At 39.8% G+C, this 13027-nt stretch overlaps 1 protein-coding gene across 5 annotated transcripts in view; it reads left to right on the top strand.

Annotated features, from left to right (window-relative positions):
- The window catches only part of GLI3 (GLI family zinc finger 3), a 318573-nt gene that overhangs the window by 97423 nt on the left and 208123 nt on the right, over nt 1–13027 (top strand). The window contains exon 1 of one of the 5 annotated variants that reach the window (XM_073550021.1): nt 4974–6380. The exons of the other annotated variants lie outside the window; for them this stretch is intronic. The gene's annotated coding sequence lies outside the window, so the exon portion shown is untranslated. Of the gene's footprint in view, nt 1–4973; nt 6381–13027 lie in introns of those variants that run through there. 5 annotated transcript variants of the gene reach the window in all.

The raw sequence follows: 13027 nt of genomic DNA, 5'->3' as shown, positions 1-13027 counted from the left end.
ACACCTTGTACACGCGCGACTCCGCTCCGTACGCCCCGTACATGTGCAGCTCCGATCCGTATGCCCCGTACACATGTGGTTTCGCTTTGTACACCTCATACATACGTGGCTCAGTACACTTCGTACACGCACGACTCCATTCCGTACGCTCCGTACACACGTGGTTTCGCTCTGTACACCTCATACACACGTGTCTCCGTACACCTCGTACACACACGGCTCCACTCCGTACACCTCGTACTCACACGGCTCCGCTCCGCACACATGCGACTCTGCTCCGTACACCTCATACACACGTGGCTCCGTACACCTCAAACACGCGCGGTTCCACTCTGTACACCTCATACACACGTGGCTCTGCTCCGTACACCTCGTACACATGTGGCTCTGCTCCGTACACCTCGTACACACATGGCTCCGCTCCGTACACCTCATACACACGCGGCTCTGCTCCGTACAACTTGTATACACGCGCCCCGCTCCATACATCTCGTACACACCTGGCTCCGCTCTGTACACGTCGTACACATGTGGTTCCGCTCCGTACACCTCGTACACATGTGGCTCCGCTCCGTACACCTCATACTCACACAGCTCCACTCCGTACACCTCGTACACAACGGCTCTGCTCCGTACACCTTGTACACACACAGCTCTGCTGCATCCACACTGTAAACCCCCGCCTGACCCCACACAGAAACTTACCCCATTCAGCACCATGACAACCAGCACAGCAGAGTCTTGCAGACACGGAGGCCCCTGATCATGTGACCCCTAACAACTCCTCCCCTCCTGTGACCTCATCACAGGTCCTGTGCGCGCAGCCACAGAACAGCCCAGCCACATAATTGCAGGCTGCGGTGGCTCTCTGGGAGGCCGAGGATGCGGTTGGTGCATGGGGGGGCGTGGCGGCTCAGTGCAATGTGGGAAAAATAGTGTCCCGTGCAGGAAGCGGGTTGGGGGTGTCAAAAACAGGAGTGTCCCGCGAGATTCGGGATGGTTGGGAGCTATGTATAAATTTCCATGAAATGTGTTCCTAGATATATTTGGTATATTATGACTGAAACCTTCAATTTCTTTGTTTTGTTCCCATATTTCACTTATAAATAAACTTGTCAACATTAAAATTTCAGCACCAAGAAGGAAATATTGTAAAATTATTTAAACCACAGGATGGATAAACATGTTACTGATATGCAAATGATTAAAAAGTGGAAGCAAAATGTTTAAAATGTATTTTTTATTCAGTCTCAAGTGTGAGTGCCACATGCCGAAATCTCAGAATCATAGAGTGTTGGAGTTGGAAGGGACTCCAGAGTCATCGTATAAGTTTTTTTCTAATATCTAATCTGTATGTTCTCCTATCCAGTTTCATTCCATTGCTACTCGTGTTTCCATGTGTGCAAATGAGAATAAGGATGATCCCTTTATACAGTGACATCTCTTCAGAAATTTGTAGTCAGCTGTTATGCCTCTTCTTAGCCTTTTTATTTAAAGCTAAACATTTCCAGATCCTTCAGTTGTTCCTTGTAGGACATACTTTGCAGTCCGCTCACCATCCTGGTAGCTCTTTTCTGAACCTGCTCCAGTTTTTCAATGTCTTTTTTAAAATGTGGTGCCCAGAACTGGACACAGTATTCCAGATGAGACCTGACTAAGGAGGGGTAGAGGGGGATTGCTTCATGTGACGTAGTCTCTATGCTTCTCTTAATACATCCTAGAACTGTTTGACTTTTTTTGCTGCACCATCACACTGTTGAGTCATGTGCAGTCTGTACTCTATTAGTATACCCAAGTCTTTTTCACACGTGCTGTTGCTTAGTTCTTTTCCTCCCATTCTGTATATGTCTTATTTGTTTTTCTTGCCCAGTTATAGAATCTTACATTTCTCCCTGTTAAATACCATTCTGTTAGTTGCTGCCCATTGTTAACGCTTATCCAGATCCTTCTGAATCCTTTCTCTGTCTTCTCTAGTGTTAGCTATCCCTTCAAGCTTTGCATTGTCTGCAAATTTGATATATACACTTACACATCTTGACATACTATCAATGAGGTTATTAATGGTTGTCTAAAAAATGTTCTGCCACGCTTAATACAAATCATCAAGTTCTGCTACTAGCAGCTCACGTTGCAGCTACAGACCAATGACGTCCCAGATGTGCTCGATGGGAGACAAGTCCAGAAACGCTACAGGCCAGGTAGAACATTTAGGCCACGCAGGATTCACAGAAGCACAAGCAACATGGGGCCCAGTGTTGGCGAGTTGAAAAACGGCTGCTGGACAGTTTGAAGAAATGGCTATACCGCTGGTTCCACTATCAAGTCAGTGTAACACTGAGATGTTAGTGCACCTGGAAAGAAGATTAGAGAGTGTGGCTACCATATAATACTACACACCATAATCCCCTAGGTAGGGATGATGTGATGTGCCTCGTGAAGGCATCTTCATGACGTTGCCCATTTGATCGCTTCAGCGATGAGTCCTGATTTTGTCTTGGAGGCAATGATAGTCAGAGATTGGTCATAATGGCACAATTTTTCCTTCACGGTGTTGAAATTTCAACGTCAAGGAGTGTATATTATTGTCCTGATTCATGAAGACTTCTGGTGTGCATGCTAGTCGAAGGGTGTGCTTGAATGAGACATGGCAAATTCTTGTAGAGGCCACACAGCCTCCCTGCTAAGCTCTGCCCACTTTGCATGTTGCAAATATTTTATGCAACTTCTACATTTCAGTTTTAATAGTTTGTTACATATAAAAATAAGGGTAGATTCACTCGTGTCAAATTTTTTTGCAAAAGCATCTGTGACTAAAAATCCATCTGAATTTGGTTGATTTGGTGAAAAGCACATTGATTTCTACAAGTTTCATTCAGATGAAGGGAGCAATGGCAGAATATTATGCAACAGAATCTTGATAAAGGTAAACTTAGATTTTTTAGTGTGGGGGCTCATTCAAAAGAGTGTATTATACAGTAAAAATTTGTTGGCACTCCGACTAGCATAATTTAATTTTGCTCTTCAGGTGATAATTTTTTTATTATACAGACACTCAGTCTTTGTGCGAAAAATCATAGCATATCTCTTGCGTATTCCAGCTGACACCATACACGTTTATGAATGTGCAAAACAATCGGATCCCATACAGTTCATCTCTGTAGCGTTAGGTTTTTCTGGAAATATTGCCATTATTAAACTAGGAAACTATTAAAATGTTAATGTATAAATACAGATGCCACATGGATGTAAAATACAGACACATGGATGGCACGCGGATGACAATATGCATGAATATTTTTCATACGCTTGTCTGACCCCAACCTAATGGTGATAACAAGTGAGCATTGGAATACATGAAGAATAGTACACTTTTAATTAATAAAGTAGATTATTACAGGTACAAGATCGTTTTTATATTAGTAATGTATAAAATTACAGTTGCCACTTTTATGTAATTAAATTCGATTTTAAAATATCGGATGCTTTATACTAGTCTCAGATAGTGCACTGAATTAGATCCAAAATAGAATCACTTTAGTGTTATCAGTTGAAGAAATCATGACATGGAAAAAAATGAGATGTTATGCCCAGAGCTTATGGAAGCCAGATGTTAGCGCAGGAAGAACTGCCGCTTTCAGAAAGAACAGATGGGTGTGTTGATAAATGTAAAAATACAATATTGAAAACAAAACCTTATTCACTAAAGATTCTCTTTTAAAAATGTTGTTCTTACCTTTAACAGATGTCATATGGTAACGGGAAAATCTTTAGCCTTTAACCTTTTTAATGTGATTTTGCATCTGAAATGCTAGTCTTACATCATTTAAATCGATATAACATGTAATGTGGTATTTAAAGCCAGGTTCAAAGTGAATGTTTCTTTATAAGACATTGATACTTATAGGTTTTAAGATGATTCCGTTTTAAAGATGTCTCACCATTGCTTTTTTTTTACAAACAAGAACACACTAAAGATATGCTAAAGATTAAAAATGCAAATAAAGTATACGGTATATCTCTCGGAGAAAACCACTGATTCATTAACCTCATAAATCAATGATCGGCAAACTGACAGAACTAAAAGCAAAAAAAGGAACATCCAATACTCAGAAATTGGGATAACTTCCAGCACATCTTTGTCGTGCTTCCTTAAGCGGAAGCACTTATGGCATATGTTTAGATTGGACCAGTATCAATGCTGCTTTTTTGTGTGAAAATTGTTAAATGATATGCAAAGTAACTTGGTACTAATTAAATTAGAATAACAACTTTTTCTTAATAATAGGATATGAGTAAAGTTGCAGAGGTGCAAAACGTAATATTCTTTATCTTCACTTTGGGTTAAATGAGGTTTTCCAATGAGGGGAAAAAATAAAAATAAAACATGTGTATATAAATGTATATGTATGTATAAAGCGCCATGGAATAAATGGCGCTATAATAAATGATAATAATATCGCTTTTGGTCCTGTGCTAAACAAGATTGAGAGTTTCTTGTGTCGCCTGTCATCAGTGCACTGTGTGAAGTGGGCTGGCTGAGTGCTCTTGTAATTAACTAGGTTAATTAATAAACCAGCCGTAATGGCCAATGCACAGACAATGAGAGGCTGACATAGCTATTGACATGAGACAGTCATCCAGCCCCCTTGACACATAGTACTAGTCACCTGTCGACACAGGAAATGCTCTTCTCCTCTTCTCTGTTGAGCACATGGCTGAAAGTGGAGCTGCCTAACTAAAGACAAGAGGGGATATGAAAACTGAGAACCTGTAATAAAGCACATTAGGAAGTTGTATAACTTCTGGTGCCGATGTACCAGTCCCTGCTATAGAGAAAAATCTTAGAATGAAAGCACTTGTTGACATGTCCTTCAGTCTGTAGGAGTGGATAAGCTCCTGCTGGCAATCAAGATGAGTGGGGTGGCAAAAGATCATTGCTTAATACATCGTCTCCCCATGCTCTGGACATGGTAAAATTAATGAACTGCACTTTTTACTGTCCACATTGATTCAAAATATATTACTATAACATGTCCAGAAGACAAAACTTTCATTCAATTGCATAAAACTTTGAGACAGAATAATTAGGTAGATATCCATCTATAACGACATTTTCCGAGCACCTAAGCACACAGTGCTTGGAAGTACTGTAGATATGTCTGCTCCCATTTGCAGTGTCATACATGCAGTGGTTGCATTGGCAAGCTGCTAGTTTTCTAGGATAGACTCATACACTGACTTCAGTGGTTGTGATTTAATGATGGAGACAAGTTTCCTTAGTAAACCAAATTTAGAGTACTGGAATGCTTATCTTATATCCAGACCCTGAACATAAAAGGCATTTTATACCAGCAATTGTTCATTTAATGAGCAATTGCAGAGTACAGGACGGCTAAGGGATTGAGCTACACGCACCATTATTGCAAGAAGTATTTTGAAATACCAGAAATAGGACGTAAGCTCTGATCAGGGAGAGTGTGAGCACAATTACCTTCTTTTCAAATCCTTCTGTGACACTGCGGGAGGAAAAAGGACTTTGAAACTTGAAAGGAAAGAGCTTGCTTTCAACCTCAAAAGCTAGGAGGAAAGGGCTCTGAAATTTGCTCAGTATTCCCAATTCACCATTAGCCTGTTTCTTCCTTTAGCCTCAAGGCATTCTCCGCTTTTTGAAAAGATGTTAAGAAATTCAGTCACAATAGAGAGCCTAGTTTTGAACATGTTTCACTCGGTCCATTGAGGTCTGGTCTTCAGCCTTTGTGTGGGGTGAATTGAGCTGAGCAGCTCTCTGGCTGGGGAGAGGTGAATGAGCAGTCTCTGTGCAGTCACAAATTTGGCAAAGAATAGATTCCCCTACCTCTGTATGATAATATGCATTCCTATACAGACCCTCTACCGGCAGGGTATGCATGCAACTTGAGCTAAGGTAATGTCAAAATGTTGCTTCATAGCAACGATTGTCAAGTTTGCCTTGTAGTTGAAGTTGCTTTTGACCCTTCATCAAAATGTTGCTGTTGACCTCCTACAGAATAATGCAATAAAAAGGACACAAAGCCATTATTGATTTAACATAAGCCAAAATAATAAACCTTGCTCTAACCAAGCCATTAAAACTGAAGGGCACTAGTTTGATTTAACGATAACCAACTGACCCCAAAAAATAAGGAAGAATTGTTGAAGAGGGAGAGTTCACTAGCGGGAACTCCCCAAGAATACTAATGAGCTTGTTAAATTTAGCATGGTACCAGACTCTTAATTCATCTAATGGGGCAGAGAGAGAAAGAGGGGTAGAGCCTGAGAAAGCACTGCATATCTGCACAAGTAGGACATGTCTTTGAAAGAATTAACCCGTACTGAGAGCCACGCTGATTTTCCCTGTGATTGTGAGTATTCTCTATTATTCCGGTCTAGGCTTTACAAATTTTCAACTGTTGTAAAATAATATTAGGAGCCACAGGTATTGATGCTAACCTGTAGAATGCCTATGTTACATACATTAATAATATTATTACTATGTACTTATTACACACTGCAATTGTAATGTTAGCACATCGCTATTGCTTTGATGCTGCTTTAAGGAAATTTAGGGCTGTGCCAAGGACCATAGAGATCATTGACGTTTTACGTATGAAGATTATTATTAGTAACTTTAGACTTAACTTTTATGTGTAGTTTTTTATACTTGTTTTAGTTGTTTTTATGTATTAAAAGTTTACAAAACACTTGAAAAATTCAAAAATTCCGGTAAATTAAATTAAGAAAAGTAATAATTTCCTTCTGAAATTTGGTTTGAGAAAGAAGTCAGCAAACTTAATACACCCATATACTGTACCGTGCTTGTGAGTGTTTCACAATATATTAATTCCAAAAAGCACGTGTCTGCAAATGTGTGTTGGAAAGTAGGAAATATGCTGAAGAAAAAAAAAGGGAATGTCTTTCTTAAACTGTGAGGCATTCATCTGGGAAGAACATTTTAGCTGATCGGATGTTGCCTTTGCCTCTAAAGCTGTCTGCTGAAAAACCTGGACAAGCAGTAACAGTTGTCTTGTGTTTGGCTGTCGAAATCTTTTGGCACTTAGTGCCGGAGAAGTGGGCTGTTTGCTTACATTTTTGCAATAGACTCCCACTTGTTGCCATGGCGGACAGTATGTTTCTGTCAATAATTTGGCTTGGCGCAGCCTGTCTACACATCCTCTTAAAAATCTTATTGAACAATTCAGTTCAGCAGAACAAGATTAGGCAGCTTTCGTCTTTGGCCAGCTGAAGTGCCTGCTATACTTACAGCCTGCAGAATTATTGCTGGGGAAGTTTCTTCTCACTGCTACCATAGAGAGAAAAAAAAAGTCTTGCAAATCCCTCAGCTATTTGTATTCTGGAGTGCGTGCACTGTCAAGTTTCTCTCTGCCTCTTTCAAAGGCAACTGTGTGATGTGGGGCACGAGGTAAACTCTTAACATAATGTTTGCCTGATGGAATTCCATGTCAGTTTGAAGAAGTCTGCAAGAACAGGGAAGAAAAGCAAATCCTCCTCAACATTACTAGGTAGTTACCAAAATTGCATCATCTGGATATTATATGACTAGACAGTAAAAGACATTCTTTTGTCTTCTTTTTTTCCAGTTGGTTTTGGAAATTGTTGGAATTATTTTGTGTTTTTTCTCTTTGAAAGTTTGAGCAGTTTAAGGATGGTTGATGAAGTGCCCTGTGATTAATTGGTTAAGATTTTACAAATTGCAGTAATTTTATTAAATAAGATATTTTGCTAAAGTTCAGAATAAATTATTATATCTATTTATTTTATTTTTTTTACCATTTATGTGTTTTCTAGAGTGATGAACAATCTTGCCTGGCAAGTGACGTGTCAGAAAGAATGGTGCACGTTATGTATTGCGCATTTGCCCCAGACAATCCATACTATTAATATCACATAGTATTTTTACAGCAGGTTTTTCAGGATATGTTATAAAATTATAATCTTTATCTCTAGGTTATCTGCTTCTTTGCCATACCACATAAAACAAATGTAGACCACAATGCACAGGGCAGTACAATTAAAGACACCTGTGCCCATGCAGGGAATTAGATATAGAAAGTTCAGTGCAAGGAAAACTGTTAGCTCATGCATAAAAGAAAATTGCACAAGACCGAACTAAAGTAATAAAAAGTTATACATTTACTGAGCAATTTTAAGAGAAATATAACCATAATATATCTAGGGAATTCAGAGACAGAGAAAAATACCTAGAAAATTGGAACCGCAGGAAAAGAGGCAAGTCAAGTATAAAATCTATATAGCATGCTGCTCCAAACATCAAAAATTGTATGTAGTATTGTAACTAGATGACTAGATGGCATACCATACAGGGGTTAGATAAAGCCACTATTAAACCAGATCAAATCAGTGTAAAAAGATGAAGGGGCAGGTAAATTAAAAGTATTCCAAAATTTCCTCAGACCTGCAGGTGCCACGACCCCTACGCACGTTTCGTCTGAATGTTCCTTCTGCCGAGGGAGGCAGATTCAGCCGAAACGCGCGTAGGGGTTGTGGCACCTGTATGTCTGAGGTAATTTTGGAAGACTTTTGATTTACTTGCCCCTTCATCTTTTTTACACTGATTTGATCTGGTTTAATAGTGGCTTTATCTTACCCCTATTTGGTGTGACATCTAGTTATAGTACTACATACAATTTTTGATGCTTGGAGCAGCATACTATATAGATTATATATTTGACTTGTCTCTTTTCCTGTGGTGCCAATTTTCTTTGTATTTTTCACTGTCTCTAAATTTCCTTATTATATTATGGTTATATGTCTTTTAAAATTGTTCAATAAATTTATAACTTTTTAGTTACTTTAGTTCTGTCTTGTGCAATTTTCTTTTCTGTATGGGTTAATAATTCTTTGCCATACCAGTAAAGTCTCTTATATCCATTGGAGTCTGCATGCATGAAGGCCATACTGGCTGTGTTACACAGCTGGCATGTAAGTCCAACAGCAGTGAACTGAGCTAGCTCCAAACGCTGTTGTTTTGTCTCTGAGGGTTTTAATTGAACAGTTGCAAGTACTCCTACTGGCCCCTTGTGACACGATCATGGGATGCCGTTGGGTTCCCAGGAGGCTATGATTTACACTGTATGATACAAAACTCTGATATTGCAGTATATAGTACAAGCGCTCAAAGGATGGCAGGTTCAAGTCCCCCAAAGTGACTAAAGAAATAAAGTGAAATATATATATTTATATAAAAAAATGTAAATAATCTAAATAAATTAAAAACTTATAAAATTACGGTAATTACCGTAAACCATAAAGTAAATGCTGTAAGGAGTAAATAAGAACAAGCATCCCACCAAGGACAACATCTGCAAGAAGTTTGTATGTTCTCCCCGTGTTTGCGTGGGTTTCCTCCGGGTTCTCCGGTTTCTTCCCACACTCCAAAGACATACTGATAGGGAATTTAGATTGTTAGCCCCATCAGGGACAGTGATGAAAATGTGTGCAATCTGTAAGGCCTCTTTCACACTTCAGTTTTTTGCATCAGTTCAAATCCGCCAAAAAGTCAGACAAACGGATCCGTTGTTAACTTATGTGAACGGATGGCACAGGATCCGTTTTCAGACGGATCCTGAAAATGAGGAAATTTAAAGGAAACGGTGGCCGGGGGGGGGAGAGAGAGAGAGAGAGAGAATGTTTTTTTCTGTCCGGCACCCAGAAAGAATTACGGGTTAAATGAGTGTCTGGAGGATCCGCCAGAGAAAAAAACGTTACAAGCTCCGTTTTGAAATCTTTGAGGATGGTGACGGACAGCAACTTTTGGCGGATCCTCAAAAAAAACGGATGCAACGGACAGCAATCCGTCACAATCCACCATTAATGCAAGTCAATGGGGAAAAAAAACGGATCCTCAAAAAAAAATTGAGGATCCGTTTTTTTCAAAACCTGGCGGATTGTGACTGATTGTAAAAAACTGAAGTGTGAAAGAGGCCTTAAGCGCTGTGGAATATGTTAGCGCTATATAAAAATAAAGATTATTATTGTACCTACTCCAAATTATCATTAAAGCTGTGAGCTCACCATGCAAAGCCCGCACGCAGCTCCCTCAATTAAATAATAAAAATATTCAAATAGTCTTGCAAAATGGCAATAAAAACATATTTTTTTTATTATGAATTTTTTAACCTCTCTAAGTTTGGGATCACCATAATTATACTGACTTGTATAAAAATATTTCCAGGTCATTTTTAATACACAATGAGTATAGTAAAAGCATAACCCAAACAACTTTTTGGAAATTGCATTTTTTTCACAATTTTTTTCTCACTTTCCAGTGGTCTGAATGGTAAAATAAATGGTATCATTCAAAACTCATTGTGCCAAAAAGCAAGCCCTGAAACAGCTTTATCAAAGGAAAAAGTATGGCTATTGGAAGAATGGGAGGAAAAAACGAATGATCAAAGATAAAAAAAAAACGCCCTGGCAGGAAGGGGTTAATCAAATTTGCATGGTAATGGTCAATTTACAAAGAAATTGAAAACAGTGGATTATACGTGCACAAAAAATGGCCACTTTGGAACAAGCCAAGGACTTAAGGCCCTTTTACATTTAGCGATGCACCAGCGATCCGACCAGCGATCCGACCCGGTCAGGATCGCTGGTGCATCGCTAAATGATCGCTAGTGAGCTTTCACACAGAAAGACCTCACAGCAATGCAGCAGCGACGCAGCGCACGATACTCACCTTTCACACACAGCGATCCTGGCGTCCTCCCGCCTCCACGCGTCGCTTGTCTCACACAGCAGGAAGCCCAGCAGGAAGCTGATGACGAGAAATGGAGCCGCCCGATCTTGCCCGATCAGCGATTGACAGCGGGGGAGCCGGTCGGAGGTAAGTATCACACATAGCGATATCGCTAGCGATATCGCTATAACGTCACAAAATCAGTGACGTTTTAGCGATATCGCTATGTGTAAAACCCCCTTTAGATTGATTTCACCGTGTTGCCTAAAGTTGTTAGTCCCTTAAAGAAGGGACTGATGTCCCAATTGAGCTCACATGGACCTGCTGTGTGGCGAACAGCAACATAGCCCAGGGTTGTATTTTCTTGCAGAGTGGCTGCAAGGAGCAATAGCCCTAAGGATTGATGGAGGCCAGTTGAACCTCTACCAATTAGGAAGCGATGGCAAATTCTAATGCTAAGTTCAAACGCTAATTCATTCAGAAAACTCAGTCCATGTTTTTCTCACTTGACATCAGTGTGCAATCCACATACAATTATGCAATCTGTTTGTTTTTTTACAGCAGCCATTAATAATTTACAAGATCATTTACAGTTTTCAGAATTGCAGTGTATCTGTAAAAATTGGATGCTATAATGTTCTCCTTATGGCATCCAATTTATTTTGCACACCCATAGACTTGGGTGGGTGAATCTCATCTGATTTTACAGAGGAGACTACAGAGGCTTGCAAAATTATTCACCCCTGTTCACATTTTTTCTGTTTTGCCACCTAACAACCTGGAATTTCCCCAGTTTTTATTTAGGGTTTGCATCAGTTCATGTAAAGAACATGCCTACAACTGTGATTTAATTTTTTTTTTTGTGAAGCAAACAACAAATAGGACAAAACAACTGAAAACTTCAGTGTGCCTAACTATACTGCTCAAAAAAATAAAGGGAACACTATTCCATTTGCAACAGGCTGTGTGTGTTCCCTTTATTTCTTTGAGCAGTATATTTACTTACCATAAAGTCAGTATCTTGTAGAGCCTCATTTTGCGGCAATTACAGCTGAAAGTCACTTTGTATTAGTCTCTATATATGGTGCCCATTCCTCAAGGTAAAACTGCTCCAGCTCCTTCAAGTTAGATGGCTTCCTCTGGTGAACAGCAATATCCAAGTCTGACAGCCGATTCTCAATCGTATTAAGGTCTGGGCTTTGACTAGGCCAATCCAAAACATTTACACATTTTTCCTTAAACCACGCAAGTGTTGCTTTAGCAGTATGCTTTGGCTGAACCTCGTTCCCAGTCTCAAATCACTGACAGACTGAAACAGTTTTTTTCAAGCATATATTTTGCACCATCCATCTTCCCCTCGACACAGACCATTTTTCCTGTCCCCGCTGCCAAAAAACATCCCCAAAGCATGATGCTGCCACTGCCATGTTTCACTGTGGGGATGTTGTGTTCATGGGGTGATGATGTGAGTTGGTTTGGCGCCAGACATAGTTTACCTTGGTGGCCAAAAAAGTTCCATTTTGGTCTCATCTGACCACAACAACTTCTTCTATACATTTGGGGAGTCTCTCGCATGTGTTTTGGCAAGCTCAAAATTAGACTTACAATTTTTGTGTGTAAGTAAAGACTTTGTTCTGCCCACTCTTCCATAAAGGCCACCTCTATGGAGTGTACGGCTTATTGTGGTTGTATGGACAGATACTCCAGCCTCTGCTTGGAAACTCTGCAGCTCCTTCAGGATTTCCTTTGGTTTCTGTGCTGCCTCTCTGATTAATGCCCTCCTTTCCTGACCTGAGAGTATTGGTGGGCATCCCACTCTTGGCAGGTTTGTTGTTGTACCATGTTCTTTATATTTGATGATAATGGATTTGATGGTGCTTCAGAGGATCATTAGATTGGGATATTTTTTATAACCCAACCCTGACTGGTACTTATCAGCAACTTTGTCCTTGACTTGTTTTGAGATCTCCTTGCTCTTCATATTTGGTTAGTGGTGCCACTTGATTAATAGTGATGCAACCTTTGTGGCCTTTTAGAAATGGTGTGTATATACTGACAGACTATGTGACACTTAGATTGCACACAGGTGTACTTCCTTTCACTAAGCATGTGACTTATGAAGGTAATTTCATGGACCAGAAATTTTTAGCAGCTTCATCGCAAAGGGGGTGAACATATATGCACATGCCAATTTTTAGTTATTTGATCCCATTTCACCAACTTAGACTATTTACTTCTGATGGATCACACACAAATTTGATTACAACAATATTTAAACACAAGTTATAAGGT

The sequence above is a fragment of the Dendrobates tinctorius genome, unplaced genomic scaffold (assembly GCF_039654945.1).
Source record: "Dendrobates tinctorius isolate UK_male_01 unplaced genomic scaffold, ASM3965494v1 ptg000162l, whole genome shotgun sequence".
Lineage (NCBI taxonomy): Eukaryota > Metazoa > Chordata > Amphibia > Anura > Dendrobatidae > Dendrobates > Dendrobates tinctorius.
Note: the sequence above shows the minus strand (reverse complement) of the source record. Positions and strands in the feature narration are given on the sequence as shown.